Source organism: Vombatus ursinus, unplaced genomic scaffold (genome assembly GCF_900497805.2).
Source record: "Vombatus ursinus unplaced genomic scaffold, bare-nosed wombat genome assembly UNPS02014794.1, whole genome shotgun sequence".
Classification (NCBI taxonomy): Eukaryota; Metazoa; Chordata; class Mammalia; order Diprotodontia; family Vombatidae; genus Vombatus; species Vombatus ursinus.
This window is the reverse complement of record NW_020954572.1, coordinates 15450831-15456492: the sequence shown is the minus strand read 5'-3', so window position 1 is coordinate 15456492 and position 5662 is coordinate 15450831.

The window sequence follows — 5662 nt, the reverse complement described above, 5'->3', positions numbered from 1 at the left end:
ATTTTTGAACCCAAGCATATGAATTTATGTTTATCTTCTAAAGTGTTATCATAATAGATTGAACCTGCTATTTAGCCTGTTGAGTTTTTTTTTAATCTTGATTCTGCCCTTCATTACATTAGCCACTTCCCTCTTGGCTTTGTGTCATGTGGAAATGTGATAATCATGCCATCTATGACATTATCCAAGTCATTGGGACAAAAAAGTTAGACAGTACAGATTCTTGGGTTATTCCATTGAAGATCTCCATCAAAGTTCCAGATTCTTTGGGCTCAGTCATTCAATTAGTTCCAAATCTACCCATCTGTACTACCATTTAGCTTATATCTCTTCATCTTTTTTTTTTAACTTGCCCTGTGATTTCATTTCGTTGAGGAGCTGCAAGTAGGAATTCCCTCTACAAATACAGATGGGCACATTTTCTGCCATTTAATTTCTTAGAGAGTTGTTGGGACATTCAAAGGTTAAGTACTTTTTGGTGTAGGGTTACACAGTTAGTAGATGTCAGAGGCAGAATTTAGAGCACAGATCTTCTTGTCTGCCAGACCAGCTCTCCATTACCTAACCCACGGCTACCACTCCTATATCAATCTATCTACCGCATTCCCCTGATTTACCAATTTAATAATTCTGTCAAAAAAAAAAAAGAATTGAGGTTAGTCTGACCTGAACTGTTTTTGATAAGCCATGTTGACTTTTTGTGATCACTGTTTCCTTTTCTAAATATTCACTGACCATCCCTTTAATAATCAATTCTAGAATTTTGAACTGGAAGTGAGGTCAAGCTCATTGGCCTGTAGTTACAGATTCTATTCTTTTTCATTTTTCCCTTCTGTTACAGAAATATTGTCTTTTTTACTTTCTCCCTGTCATATTATATTGTTATATTTTATATTGTATTATATTGCATTATATTATATCACATATTATGGCATATTGCATATTATCTCACATATCATGTCATATTATATTATGTTTTCAATATGATTTGATATTTTATATTGTATATACTACATATTATATTTTAATATAATTTAATATTTAATATAATAATTCAATATAATTCAAAATAATTTCAATATTTTCAATATATATTTTCAATAGTTCTTAACCTAGCAATTGCAGAACCAGTAGATAGAATTCAGAGGGACTTTGAACCTAGAGAGCTGTATTTCAATATAATTATTTCCTTTGTAATCTTATCCATTTTATTTTATACATTTAAAAATAGTACTCTTTTTTTTTGTTTGGTTGAGGCAGTCAGGGTTAAGTGATTTGTCCAGGGTCACATAGCTAGAAGGGTCAAGTGTCTGAAGTCAAACTTGAATTCAAGTCTTCCTTACTCCAGGGCTGGTTCTCTAACCACTTCATCACCTAGCTGCTCCCAAAATAGTACTCTTTTAAGGGGTACATTGGCTTCACCAAGTTACCAAAGGGGGGCTGTGATAGAAAAAAGTCAAGAACCCCTTGCCCAAAGTGTTCCTTCTCTGGACCTTTTGTTGGCTCCATATGTTTTTCTCAACTTACAAGTTCTATCCTTGGTGCTCCTCCCTTTTCTCTTTATACTTTCACAATGGGCCATCACCAGTCATCTTGACTTTTGTCTTGCCAGTGGATCTAGTTGACTCTGGAGGAGTGAGGCTTATGACTTTGTGCAGCTCTGCCCCACTTAAATCCAATTCACTCACAAGTGAAGACATCCCTTTCCTGATGTCATTGTCCTCTTTGAGAACAAAGGATGAACAACACTTTCACACCTGACAATCTCACTCTGAGCCTGTGGCTTCGATTGCCACCTTGGTGCAGATGATTCCCAAATCTCTATCTTCAATTTCTAGCTCTTTTCTGAGCTCTATACCTGTATCTACAGCCGCCAAAGGGATAGCTCTACCTCTGGGTTCCTTCAGAACTTCAACATCAATGTGATCCAAACTGTTGCAGTGGAAAATGAGATGCAGTTGGAAGCATAGGACCAGAAGTCAAATCCCAACTCTGATACGTATTAGTTGTATGACCTTAAGCAAGTCCCTTAATTTCCATGGGCCTCAGTTTCTTCATCTATGCAATGAGGGTGGTGCGGATTGTTGTGATTCAGTCATTTTAGTCATGTCCCATTCTTTGCGACCCCATTTGGGGATTTTCTTGGCAAAGATACTGGAATGGCTCACCCTTTCCTTCTCCAGTTTATTTTACAGATGAGGAAACTGAGGTAAACGGGGTAAGTGACTTGCCCAGGGATCACACAGGTAATGACTGAGGTCAGATTTGAACTTAAGAAGATGAGTCTTCCTGACTCTAGGCTGAGCACTCTATCTACTGTACTACCTAGATTAGATGACCTCAAATGTCTCTTTCTGCTTATGATTTTTTCCCCTTCAGCTGGCTCCCCTGGCTTACTTCAGTACTTCTGCCTATCAATTGACTAGTGTCTTATGTTTGAAATCTTGGGGTGACCTTTGACACTTCCCTTTCCCTCTCTTCTCATATCCTCTCTATTACCCAGACCTTCTGATTATACTTCCACTACATCTCTTTCCATCCATCACTTCCTAGTTCCTACTGTTGCTATCCTGGTAAAGGCCATCACTTCCTTCTTCTTGAGTTATTGTAATTGCCCTCTAACAGGGCTTCCTGACTACACTCTCTCTTTTCCAATCTATCTTATTACACATATCACTGCCAGGATAATCGTTCTTAGGCTTAAATCAAATTGTGTCCTTTATTTACTTAAAAATCTTCAAATGCTTCTCTTGTCTACCAAGTGAATGATGATGATGATGATAGCTAACATTTGTATAGCATTTTAAGGTCTGCAAAATGCTTTACCTATGTGGGGTCAGGGGAAGGGAATAAGCATATATATAACACTACTATGTTCCAGGCATTGTGCTATGTATTTTCTACAAATATTATCTTATTTGATCCTCACAATAAAAATGTAAGGTAGGTGCTATTATTATCACCATTATCAGTTGAGGAAACTGGGGCAAACAGAAGTTTAATGACCTGCCTAGGGTTGCATAGCTAGTAAGTATCTGAGGACAGATTTGAACTCGTCTTTCTGATTCCAGGCCCAGTGCTCTATCCACTGCTCCACCTACTTGTCCAAAATTTAATTTCCATTGTTTGGCATTTGAAGCCCTCCAAAGACTGGTGCTACCCTATCTTTCCAGCTTTATTTCATATTATTCCTCTCTACGTATGACACAGTCCAGCCAAGTTGGACAAGTCTCTGCCTCCCAATGACAGGCTAAAGTCTCAGGGATCCAGGCTTATTCCCTGCCTGTCAAATCCTTCTTTTCTTTCCTGTAGAACCCAACTCAAATGCTGTCACCTCAGTGAAGCATTCCTTGATTTCTTTCTCCAGGTATTGATAACTTTATGTCATTCTTTGCTTTGCAATTCTTGGTTATAATTAGCATGAGATATTGTTTATTTTAATTGTATTTGTTTGCATATTAACTTCCTACTAGACTATAAGCTTTTTGAAGGCAGGAGCCCTGTCTCATCTATACTTAATATTATTCCCAGTACTATTCTGTATACAGTAGGTGCCTTAATAAATGTTTGCTATATTGTCTTATATGGTATTATATATAATATCCCTGAAAGACTGAAGGTTACTTGAACATAGAATTAAAAAGTAAATTACCTCATAAAAATATTTCTTCTCTAATATGTTACACCATAAATAGGAGACACTTTAGGAAACAAATCAAAACTCAAAGCTTATGAATCTTTAAAAAAAGGGGAAAATCCAGATTTGTTGAAATCTATAGAAATATAAAAATAAAGTTATTTTATGTATATACGATGAAGATGTAAAAGTTTTACTAAAGTCCCCCCAAATAACAGGATAATAATAATAATAATAATAATAATAATAAGCATCATCAGCATCATCAGCATCATCATCTAAGCAGTGGCAGAGGACATCTCTGACTTCTGGCAAGGGCATTTGTGTGTGTGTATACACATGTATTATGTACATGTATATATGCATGTATATGTATACATACATATTTACATACACACATTTTATATGTATATATTTTAAAAAGTACTTTGGGAAGCTTAAGGGGAAATTCATAAACTGACAGAAACTTCAATGCTGTAGTCAAGATGTGGTTATGTCTGAGATGCAAAAGGAAGAAACTTCCATTTAGCCCGGGAGCAGGGAGTGGGGGCTCAAGTTTGTAACCCAGCTTTGCAATTGCCTACATGGTTGACCCCCCTGGCAAGTCATTAACCTTTGTGTCTTAGTTTCCACATCTGTAAAGTGGAGATAATAATGCTTCCCTACTTCAAAGAGTTATAGATTAATCAATGTCTGAAAGATGCTTCTAAGTTGGGCAAGCCTATGTAAATGCCTTGATGGAGGGAGGAAGCACAGGAGAAACATTAGAGAGGGAACCACTTGCAAAAGAAAAGGCAAATCCATTCTCTGGTCTGCAGTCTTCTTTTGTCTTTTCCACAAATGTGCACAATGGGAAACTACAGTGGTTTTCCATACCCTGGAAAAGGGGTTTAAGGAAATAGTAAAGTTTCATTTATTTATGTTGGAAAAATATCATTTGCTGCTTCTTCCTTTCATGAGTCCGTTGACTCCTCTGGCTTGTCAACTCTTGCATGCTGGGTACCAAAAGGATCAAGGTCCCTCTTGGTATAATTGCTATAGGCTAGAAACCTCCCCCCAGTATCCAGCACTTTGCTGTGAATGCAGGGAGGACTCATACCATACGGAGTCCATTCTTGATTTCCCAGGAGATGACTATCTCTTTTTGTGAATGATTCAGGACCCTTCCCCGTCCCTCCCCTTCTTCCTGCTATCTTTGACCCATTCAGAGGATCAGCACCACACTGGGGACAGGATAGAGAAACCCACAGGAGTCAAATTAAAACCCAAAAAGCTTGGTGCATTTTTAATCATTAATATTTTAAAAGCTATACTCAATAGCTTGGTATATGTACATATAGCTCTCTCTCCATATTTATTTATGTAATATATGTTATATATTGGCTTAAAGCTGTATGAAATATCTTAAGTTTTAATAGCTTAAAACTGTACTAAGACTTTTGGGACACCCTGTACTTGTAGTTCTGATCAATAGTTAGGTTGGAGATGAAGCTAACACCTTCAACTGAAATGAAATTATTTTGAATTATCTGTGATTTCTATTATCATAAAAATGAAGAAGGAAATAATAATTTTAAATCAAGCAATACAATGCATTTGGAAAATATCTGATTGGGCCGAATGGTTGCTCTTGCTGGTTGTTTGCTGGGATGGAGGCTTAGTATCTGAGTATTTACAACCTGCTAAGCACTGGGGAACATTCTCTCTCTCTCTCTCTCTCTCTCTCTCTCTCTCTCTCTCTCTCTCACACACACACACACACACACACACACACACACACACACACACACACAACTGGGTCCCCTCTCCTTCAGTGCAAAGCATCAGCTCCATATTAGATGAGTCCTTTCCTTTATGTTAGCACTTTTTTTTTTTTTGATTCAGAGAATTGTAAGTGACTGGATCGAAGGAAAGTCTGTGCGTGCATTTCACAAGATAACTGCTGGCACCTGATGAGTGAGATCCCAGGATAATGGGATCATAGATTTAGAGCTTGAAGGAATATCAAAGGCAATCTAGCCCAAC